This window comes from Megalopta genalis, chromosome 1 (genome assembly GCF_051020955.1).
Source record: "Megalopta genalis isolate 19385.01 chromosome 1, iyMegGena1_principal, whole genome shotgun sequence".
Classification (NCBI taxonomy): domain Eukaryota; kingdom Metazoa; phylum Arthropoda; class Insecta; order Hymenoptera; family Halictidae; genus Megalopta; species Megalopta genalis.
The window spans coordinates 43,894,890-43,906,601 of NC_135013.1; the positions used below are offsets into that span (position 1 = coordinate 43,894,890).

An 11,712-nucleotide genomic window follows, 5' to 3' on the forward strand; every position below is an offset into this window, starting at 1 on the left:
TCGACGCTATAAACTTCACATATCTCTGTGAGTCTCGGCCGCTTTCTTGCCTTTATGAAACTAAAAAAGTAAAATGTGTCGAAAATGTTCATTTTTGCACTCCATGTTAAAATTTACAGCAAACTATCAGTTGTAAACAAAACTGTACGGAATTTGTTTCTATAATAACCTAAACGTGTCAACTACCAAAGCTGAAGACAAAAATGTTATAACCTTAACAAAAGAATGCTAATGCAAACATAACTTTATCAATTGGTGCAAATCGAAATGACTTTCTTGCTAGCCTAATAATTCGTGTGTATATGTGAGCAGCGCAGACGCAAGTCTCATATTATTGGTTTATGTTGACGATATACTAGTCGTAGCGAAGGATTTAGGGATGTTAGAAAAGTTCAAGATAATTAATACGGAAGAAATTTAAAATTAATGATCTAGGTAAAGTTATAAATATTCTTGGCATACATGTCGAAAGAGAGAACGACACAGGGAACATCAAATTAAGTCAGCACAAATATACAGCGTGTCCCATAGTTATATTCACACCCGGAAATGGGTGATTCCTGAGGTCATTTAAAGTAACTTTTCCATTAGCGAATATGCAATCCGCGTCTTTGTTTACGAGTTATTAACAAAAACAATTGAGCCGAATTTACTATATTTCGTATTTACCTAAGCATGATAGATGAGTGTGATTTAAATATCATTTTACATTAGACAGTGTGTTTGCGTTAAGTTTTGTCACCATTTTGTAGTCATTTTCGATAATACAATTAAAGAATGTAAGATGAAAGAATGTAAAGATGGATCGCAGTTCGATCATCTAATATAATCTGATATCTTTTTGCGTGAAATAAGTTTTCATTAAAATTACGTTTGTACAAAATTTCCGAGTTCAAAGTCATTTCAAGATCATAGTATAATATACCGTTGAATTCGTCTTAACGTCAGCAACAATTCTATGACGTTATAGGCATATGGTGTTATTTAAAAATGTCAATGCGATCTTGATTTTTGTACGTTAGATTACGTTACATTTTTTGAGATTTGAGAATATGCGAACATATAGCTCACCTACTACTTTATTGCCTTACCAAAAATGTCTAAAAAATGGTGATAAAACTTAACGCATACATCCTGTACATCTCTGAATCCTATAATAGCATGTATCAAATATTTTGAGATATTCAACCTGTTATAGCCGCCCTCGTGTTACATCCGTTATCTATTGGTGCAAATCGAAGTTGCTTTCTTGTCAACCCAATAAAGCGGAGATTTCACTCCGACGAAGTGCCTTTGTCAACGAAGTGGGCTGGATTGCCGCGCTTGTCCCGGAAAAGTCCTTTCCCTTGACGGGGATCTGGGATAGTTTACGACGGTACCGACGCGACGCGAGCTGTAGGGACCCGTCATATGCGATGATAGTTCTCCTCAGCCTTTGAGGAATGTCCTTGTCGTCTTCGGATTTGTCGACCCGTTGTGAGGTGATTTTGGTCCTCCATCTGCGCGCAGGATTCTCTGAGATGGCCATAAATTTAAAAAACGGTGCCGTTAGGATGGAAACACAGCTCATTTCCCCTAGCTTAGTTTTTGCTGCTTGGGCCTGCAGCGCGACCTTAACCCTATCGCTACTACGGACCACTATAGTGGCTTTCCATATGGTGCCACTGAGGTACTACGGACCAATATAGTGGCTTTCCATAAGATGCATTATATTGCATAATGATATTTCCTCTCATACTGTAAATTAAAGAGCGCATGCTAAGACGTTATAAAATACCCTGGAATACCCTTTATTTATAAATACTAATATACTAATAATAATTTATTTATAAATACTATAAATACTAATAATTTGGAGAAAAATTTTTTCCTTCGAAAAATTCATTCAATTCAAGCAGCTTGGGTTCTCCGCCGACCGCCGCGGAGTACCGACTCACGCTGATAAGCAGGAGGAATTGTTGCACCCCACCGAAAAGGGGGAAGTACGAATACCGAAGAAATTCTCGATCAGCTAAGGAAACAGTCCGCGATTTTCGGGAATCCGCGAATAATTATATCCGACCGGGTCACAGCATTTACGTTCAGCGATTTTGAAAGCGATAGAGCATAGCCTTATAACAACAGGCGTTCCTGTCCTTATAACAATGCGCTAATGGCCAGTTTGAAAGGGTGAATAGAACGATCATTTCCCTGCTAACAAAGTTGTCCACGCCGAAACCAGACGAATGTTACAAGTACAGAAAATTCTCTCCAATTTTCCCCCAGCTTGTAAACAAAAATGGACAATTTCGGAAAAGAATTATTCGGTCATTAGCAAATTTTAGCAAATTCGATCATTGCAAAACATGAATAATAGTATCTCCTCTTCTCAAATTGTCCATTTTTGTTCACAAACTAAGGGACAGTTGGGCAGAATTTACTGTATTTAGATATCGCGCAAAGATTCGTTAACGCCACGCAAAGTAGAAGTAGGACGCCGTTCGAAATTTGATTCGGTACGCACGTGCGACTAAAGTAGTCCCTAGATCCGCGATCTAATCGAAAGGGAGTGGATAAATGCATTTCAGGACAGCCGAGACGATATCCGACGGCAGACGAAGGAAAATATTTTCAAGGTCTAACAGGAAAATCGACATCGCAAAGATGCGAGACGGTACAAGGAAGATGAATTGATTGTCATATAAAGGACGCAGATGGGACCTAGGTCGAAATTTCATTCAAAATTCGGTCCCATCTGCGTCCAAACTACGACAACAACCGTTACGTTGTGCAGAAGATTGGAGATCATTTAGGACCCCAACGAATATCCACGGCAGCCAAATATACAATACACGGCGTGCAGAGGTATCACTCGCTGATGGCTCGAAAGAAGACAAGAGACGAGATTTTCTAACTTGTCACGTATTTATACAGTTACTCACAAAATTGAGCGTACACCTTTTAAAACGCAACAACTTTTTTAAAACTCAACTAAACAACTCGAATTTTTTTTAGATGATAGTCTACTAGACTGTAAAAAATAAAAAACTCTCGTTTTTTAACTTTTTTATGTGATCCTATATCAAACATTTTTAAAATACCTTTCGTTAATCTCGATAACTTACATGCGTGCTGAAGATTTGATCGAAATCAGTTAACCCAGAGTCGAGTTACAGGCGTTGAAAGATGCAAAAAACTGCAGATTTCTTCCAGTTTTTAGTCAAAATTGTGATAAAACTGCGATTCTTGCCATCTTTAATTTGTTGTATCTCATAACAACGTCAACAGATTTCGATAAAACTTTCAGCATGCATATAAGTTACCGAGATCTACGAGAGGCATTTTTTAAATATCCGTTATAGGCTCAGATAAAAAAGTTTAAAAAATGAGAATTCTTTTTATTTCTTTTTTTGTCATTCCAAATAATAGCAAAATTTAAAAAAAACATTTCGATCATCATTTATTAGATTAGTCCCGCTACCATCTCAAAAAATTCAAGTCACTTATTCCAGTTTTTAAAAATTTATTGTGTTTTAAAAGGTGTACCCGCAATTTTGTGAGTAACTGTATGTATTTACACCTCATTCACCTGGTTCATCGACCCCTATCCGAATACGAGGACTTTAAGTGGAAAGGATTAAAGTAACGAGCTGATCCAACGTTCGTACAGTTAAAAAAAAACGACGATATTTTATAACAATAACTGGGCCGGTGGACCGTGCCAACCTTTCACCCTGCCAAAAGCGATACGAGTGTTGCATGGACATCCAGAATTCCTTGGAAGATTTCTAAAGCAAGTAAGCCAGTAAGAAACGTTGAAGCTCTTCGTCTGACTCTTGTGATTCGGCTATTTGTGTTATGTCTACACACGCTGGTAGATATATATATATATATTTTAATATATTTCTTCTACCCGGGGTAAAACGTCCGCGACTGTGTTGTCTTTTCCGTTAACATGTCGTATGTCCGTAATGAATTGCCCTATGAAGTAAAAACCTAAAATTTTCGACAAAAATGAGGTATTGCATGAAAAGTACAAACGTTAGAAAGTTCTAATCGATCTCAAAAGATAGAGGAAAGTTTTCCGAATACAGTGGCATACAATTTATTAAAGTTTAAAAAGGTGTCGACGTATGCAGTTTCTCCGCAATATTTTTGTATTTTTACAAGAAGTTCTTTGTTCAGCACGAAAGCTCTACCCAGGATCGGATTCTGTAGATATTTCTGAAGAAGAAACAGCCCGATAGAAGCATCGGAACGATGTACATTTTGAGTAGGTCGAGAAAATGTTCGTCGGTAACATGTACACGATGTTTTACCGCCATGTGCTTCGCAGTTCGCTTCTCTCTGTCCGACAGGGCCGAAGCTATGTATAATCAACACCGATGGAGGGATCCCATGGGGCACCCACTTTGCGTGTAGGGTGTGCCACTTCGAATTTTTTTTAGTACTTGAATGTGCTGTCTTCTTTTACATATTTCTGTGGATAATAATCACCAAACTGTGAATCATAAATTAAAAATTACAAAAAACATGGTTTTAGGAATATACAAGTAAGATTATTAATTTTCAAATGAAGAAATAATAAAAGACAAATAATGAACAAAAAATATTCATTTTATTCTGTTATTTGTTCGAATTTGTTCAAACAAGTATATCATGTATACAGTTATCATTTAAATTATAGCGATAATACGATCATGAGTAAATAATTATTTTCAAAACGTTAATTTGCTTGAAACATATTATTAAATATATATTTAAATATTTATTTAATTATATGGCGTAAAAGTTAAAATTATACTAGTGTTCGAATATACTTTCGTTACCCACTGCAAATACTCTGGTGTGAATTTCTTCACGAAATATATCACAGTTTGGTGATTACTATCCGCAGAAATATGTAAGAAAAAAACAGAACATTGAAGTGCTAAAAAAATTCAAATATTAATTACGAAAAGAGGGTGCCCCGTTGGATCCCTCCATCGGTGTTGATTACGCATAGATTCGGCCCTGTCGGACAAAAAGAAGCGAAGGACATGGCGACAAAACATCGTGTACACGTTACCGACGACCATTTTCTCGACCTACTCAAAATGTACATCGTTCCGACACTTTTGCTAGGCCGTTTCCTCTTCAGAAATGTCTACAGAATCCGATCCTTTTTACTTCTCGTAAAAATACAAAAATATCGCGGAGAAACTGCACACGTCGACACTTTTTTAAACTTGGCCATTAATTTACAGTTATTTAGGACCAAAAACAATTAATAAGTTGTATGCCACTATATTCGAAAAACATTCCTCTATCTTTTAACACCGATTAGAACTTTCTAACGTTTTTACTTTTAATGCAATACCTCATTTTTGTCGAAAATTTTGTGTTTTTTATAAAAGCACGTCTTTTTTCGAAAATTAATGGAGCAATTCGGTTTTGGGATCCTTGATCGGGGAGTGAAGCTCTACAAGAATTTTATAGTGGCTATAGGAAATCAAAAATCGTGTCGGACAGTATTATTGGTTTCGAGACATCCGCGATCACAAATTTCCATTTTAAAACGCAACGGAACCCGAAAAGATACAAAACCATGTCATTATACGTCGAGATGTTTGACTCATTTTCTGCATATACATAGTGTCTAGTTAATTTTTATCGGTCGTCCTTTAACTAGGGATCGCGAGATACACGCAAATGTCGGCGCCTGTGTTGATTAGGTACTGTACCTTTATGTCTCGATCGGTCATGAAGAGGCAGCTTGTTTTCAGATAGATGCTCATCGCCTCGTCTAGTGTCGATCGATCTCATTTCCCCGTTGATTAACGTAGGTGCAGGGCGCCGTACATCTCGTTGAGCGATCTCCGAATCTGCGGTGATACCATTAAACACCTGGCTGCGATGGACTTCACGATTTGCTTCATCTTCTCCATCTTCTTCGCGCTGCGCTTCTCCTCTGATATAATAATGTCGGCTGATATGCTGTTTAGTGCAAATTGTCCCTTCAGCTCAACAATCCGGGTTGTTATACCAAAATGGTGGCATACGTATTCCAACTTCGTTGACTTCGGAGGCACTCATTGCGTTGCCACTATTATTTCCCGGCATTGTTTCAAAGTGCGTTTTTTTTACTCAAAACTAAATAACGAATGTAATTATCACACTGTTCTATTATGATCACTTTCATTGAACCATTCACTGTTAGATATGATAGTTTTAACACAATTCCTACCACGACCGGTCAAATAACCGTTTTTAAAATTTCGATTAGAATTGTTTTCTGAGAACAATATGTAGTCTGTCTGACCTATCACGACCGGTTGAACGATTTATATCTTTTTGTAATAGAATTCTCTCAAAGACTCAATTCTAAAACTATAAAGTCGTTACAAACAACAGGTAATAATGCAGTTGTGGCATGATTTTAGCTAAGATGTACCTTCCAAAAACTGTTTTACGGCACCACCAAGTGTTTACTTGGTCAGATCGGTATCCGAAGCGGTCCGAAACCTCGAATAAAATGTACATTATATACTTCTCAATAGAAGAAACAATATTTTTATACTGTCAAATTGGCTGATCAAAGTGACTCTCAAAATGGAAAGGAAGAATATTGTTTTCGAAGATGTTTATTACAAAAATGCAAAATTCGGATACTTGCTGTTCACGATCCAATCCAAGCGATGTCGCTTTCATAACTTGTGTAAACAAAAATTCAATCCTCGGGGCTCGTTTTTGTAGTTGTTGACAATCGGCGATTATAAAAACGAGCTGCGAGACTCGAATAATCGTGTTTCCTCTTCAGAAATTGTCCATTTTTCTTTACAAGCTGAGGAATAATTGACGAGAATTTACTATACTTGTCTGTAATTTAAATAAAAATACTGTAATTGCTGCGTTACATCAAGCTGTTGAATGTTTCGGATTTCTCTGAGATTTTTCCAGGTGAGTCCCGTCCTCGGATAATGTAAAATCGCCTACTTTATATCATGAATAGTTGAATCATTCGTAATTGAAAGATATTGAAAATAATTTCTAAATTCGTTCGTCTTGTTAACTGAACTATTGTTTGAGTAGATTCATAAGCTAAGAATTATGCCCTCCTATTATATGTTTGATGTTGCATTCTTTAATTCGTGTATTTTATTCGACAAAATAAATGATGAAAAAAACAGAGTTATGTTGATTATTATTATTGATTACATAAAATTGAAATAACCGAATCATTACTAAAAAATTTACCATTACCAGATAATTATTAATTTACCATTACAAAGGACAAGCACGATTAGCGACTATGTATATCCTAAGCATATTGACGCAACACCATCAAAATCAAAGCCATGAAGACCATATACCAAAATGCTTCGAAAGATACCATACGATTCAAGGCTATTAATTTACTGCAAATTATTATAAATTGGAATTAAAAGTTATTATAACTTACAAAATTATGAAACTATTACAGCTTATAATAAACCTTTCCTATTCACCAATGATTATTTATACACCTTACAAAATTAAACTACTTGAACATTCAATTGACACAATTTTTTTTTGTTTAACAGATACAATTGGCACAACTTCAGATGTTTAGCACACTATGAAAAGGCCCGATGCGTGACCGAACTTGTTGTTGTTTGTGGCACACGTTATTGAAACATAAATCGTAGGACAAAGCGTTAAATGTAATCTCGACAACAGAGTACGACGCACGACGTTTGGAATCCTGTCCAAGACTGATCCTAGTTTCCGTACGTTTCGTTGGAGCAAAACTTTTTGCCAATTAGGAAAAGGTTGAAACCTTGAAAAATTTCTATTGGTTGGTACCAAGGGTCTGGTGGTTATCTTTCTGCGACTGCGTCCTTCTCCACTCCTGGAAAAGAATCCTTGACGGTCAGTGTCTTCGGAAGACACTTTCTTCGAGGCTAATGTGGTTGTTATTATTATTACCCATAATATTATTGGGTAAGCAGGAAAATAATTTCGGTTTGCACCAACAGATGGCGTTAAGATTATATATATAACCTTTTTGTTTTTAGCTTTGCTAGTTGACACGTTTAAGTTACTATAGGAACAAATTCACGCAATTTTGTTTACAACTGATAGTTTACTGTCAATTTTCACATGGAGTGCAAAAATGAACATTTTCGATATATTTCACTTTTTTTATTTTCATAAAGGCGTCGTTATGGCGGCGATTGCTTAACAGAACGCACGTGTTAGAATTGGTTCAACAAATTTCGTTCTGAAGATTTTTCACTTAAAGATGATCAACGTTCTGGTCGACCTTCTGAAGTTGATGATGACAAAATCAGAGCAATAATGTCTGATATAATCGAATTTTTTTTTTCCTATAGCCACTATGAAATTCTTGTAAAGCTTCACTCCCCGTACAATAATCCGAAAACCAAATTTTTCATCACCCTCAGTTTTCGAAACAAACGAGCTTTTGTAAAAACTCAAAATTTTTGACAAAAATTAGGTATTGCATGAAAAGTAAAAAAGTTAGAAAGTTCTAATTAGTCTCAAAAGGTAGGAGAAAGTTTTCCGAATATAGTGGCATACGATTTATTAATTGTTTTTGGTCCTAAATAACTATAAATTAATGTCAAAGTTTAAAAAGTTTTACGAAATGTTCTTTGTCCAGCACGCAAACTCTACCCAGGATCGGTTCTGTAGACATTTCTGAAGAAGAAACGGCCCGATAGAAGTACGGATTTTGAATTGAAATTAGATATTGATAAAACCTAGATTTTTCGGTTGTAAACCGTGGTTACAAAAAATAGATAACCAAAAAAAAAACAATTTTGTCCATTCAATCTGTCTTATATGTAGTGTTAAACGTTTTTGCGTTGAATAGAGTAAATTTTGAATGTAAAACATTAAGTTAAGAATAAATCGAAACAAAAATTGTATTGTCATATATTAAAGGCTTTAAACAATGGCGCGCTATTTGATTAGTTGATTAGTACGGTTGCCTACTTTTTCTACAGGCGTCCCTGGGAAAGCGCTCGTACGTGTAAAAGTTAGCCGAGGCGCAATCTGTGGGCATTCCAGTCCAATCTCGCGAATCTGGCCCTTACGCAGCGACGGGAGAGAGGGTGCAATTTTTGCAACGTCACAAAATATATACAAAAATACTTTTTTAACATTTTACATTTGATCGTTCCTCTTGCTCATCATTATGGTTTTGTTTATCATCTTTTAGATCAAGTGAGTCGTTTATTTTGAAAGTGGGGCATGTCCGTTTTTTGTCATTGCGAGATATTTAAGGGTTTGCATTTCAATAAATTTAAAAATATTGGTAAGTATTAATAGACATATTTTTTGTATTTTGTGGTATTAGATAATGTAAGTTTATAATCCAATAGTGTCTATAGTGCTGGCTAAACAAAATAAAAGTTTTATTATAACTAAATGAACTTGCCTCAGTTTCAAAATTAATAAATTATTGTAATCGTTAATTTAAATGGATAATATTTCAGTTGTATCAGCCTTTTTTAACAATAAAAACAAAATACTATTCAAATTAATATAAATATTTATTCATTTGATAAAAAGTGAAAATACAAAGAAAAGAGTTTTTAAATATAGTAGAAAATATAACATAACAAAAAACAATTCATTTTTATTAAGAATTTCAATGAAGTTATACATTTCCATTAATCATTTATTTTATACGTATAATTATATTGAATTTTACTTAGGATTTAACATTTTTAAATATTCATGATGAACGGGAGGTATTTATGGTAACAAATCCATCATGTCCTTATATTTGTCGGATGTAATGGATCTTTTTTCATACATAACAAATAATTTTATATTTCCGAAATTACTTGGTCTTCCTCATCGTGGAAAGATAGCAAAAGCTCATCGTACAGAATGGAAAATATTTGACTGATTAAAGTTCATTTCTTGTATAGAAAAAATTGAATTTTATTTCACATAGAAATACCGAAATTACTTTCCTGACAACCCAATATAAGTCGAATGTTATACAATTTACAGTTTTTCAGAGTGTTGCTAATAGTACTACAATTTTCCGGTGTTGGTGTTATTATCGAAACACAAAACTAAGATATACTTATTATTATTTATGAAATATTGTACAATTACCGATTACCAGTATCAAAGATAGATAAAAAAAAACATCCTACATTTCAGACATGATGTAAAATCATCACGTTTGCTTTACCATCGGAGTTAAATTTTGTCGTACGGTTAAAAATAATTTCAATCTAAGATGAAATTTTCATAAATAAAACGCTCAAGTAAATATATGAATTTAATTTGTAAGTCTTTTATCTGCAGTAATTAGGAGGAAAAGATGAGAAATTCTTATTTCTGCATAACTTTCTTGTTAGAAGTTTTCTTTAACGATTGAAATTCAGTAGTATATGCAATAAACCTGAATTATTACAACATCGACAATTTTGATTATTGACGTAGCTGCTCGCTCCCCGCGTTACTCCAATCGGCTCACAATACTTCAGGCGCGTACTAGTATTCGTGTCGCATTAGGGCGACCCTTGTATGAATAGTTTTCCACATCACCTATGAGGTGCTATTATTAATGAATTTTTGTTGTTGTCAATGGTATCCCCTGTGGGCCTATACCATTGTGTCGCATTATATTGGGTTGGCAACTAAGTAATTGCCGATTTGTTCAATGAAATAAAAAATTTTTTTTTACTTGGAACGAAGTTTAATCTGTAATGTATTTTCCATTTTGTTCGACGACTTTTTGCCATCTCTTTGACAACTTGAAAATTCCACGCTCGTAGAAAGTCTGATCCTTTTCGGCCAAAAACTGAGTTAACTGAGATTTTACAGCGTCATAATCATTAAAAGTTTTACCACGAAGGGAGTTGTCCAGGGATCGAAATAAGTGGTAATCCGACGGCGCGAGATCAGGGCTATATGGTGGGTGTAACATCAATTCCCAACCAATATCCATCAATTTTTGCCGAGTGGACAAAGAAGTGTGCGGCCTAGCATTGTCCTGGTGGAAAATGACACCTTTTTCGATTGACCAATTCTGGTCGCTTTTCCTTGACCGCTGCATTCAATTTGTCCAGTTGCTAACATTCACGGATAATAAAAAATAACATAATAATAATAATAATAATTTTATAATATAACATTTACGGATATCATAAAAATGGGAGTGAGAGACATCTATAACTGAAATCGGCAATTACTTAGTTGCCAACCCAATAATTTTGGATCGATGATATATATGGAAAATAATTATTTAATTGTCAAAATTTTATTTATTTGTGCAATATAATAAATACTTACTGATAAAAAGATTCATTCGTAGTAGTCCAGTATTCTCCTTAACAATTTTTAATACAGCACATTTGCAACATCTTGAATCACTTGTTACTAAAATTCACTTTATAACGAATTAGGTTACTTCAATCTCTAGCTCGCAGTAAATAGCGTCCGCTAGATTGTTTTATATTTGACAGCTACGTCACGTGGCTTAAACCACCTAGATATTAGTTAAATAAGTTTCAAATTATGTTAGGTCGGTCTCCAACTCGGTTGAAAGTATAAGCGTTAGCGTTCACCGTCATTTACTTAGCATCGATACGCTATCAAGCAATTTAATAATGTGACATTGCTATTGTTTTTTATGAGAACTGTCGGGTTTTAATCCATGGTTGCTTTGAGGCTATACGATGCAATAATAAAAAAAATTAGACCGTGGAAATCATGCTCAAGATC

At 34.8% G+C, this 11,712-nt stretch overlaps 2 long non-coding RNA genes across 2 annotated transcripts; one reads left to right on the plus strand and one right to left on the minus strand.

Moving 5' to 3' along the window:
• Positions 1-6,733, minus strand: LOC117220645 (uncharacterized). Its single transcript, XR_004490323.2, has 2 exons — positions 5,703-6,733; positions 1-1,515 (listed from the first exon to the last, which is right to left on the minus strand). It is a non-coding gene; the product is annotated as an uncharacterized LOC117220645 (long non-coding RNA).
• Positions 6,734-6,806: 73 nt separating this feature from the next.
• On the plus strand, positions 6,807-9,505 carry LOC117221836 (uncharacterized). The gene is made up of 2 exons (XR_013036525.1): positions 6,807-6,918; positions 7,542-9,505. It is a non-coding gene; the product is annotated as an uncharacterized LOC117221836 (long non-coding RNA).
• Positions 9,506-11,712: the final 2,207 nt, after the last annotated feature.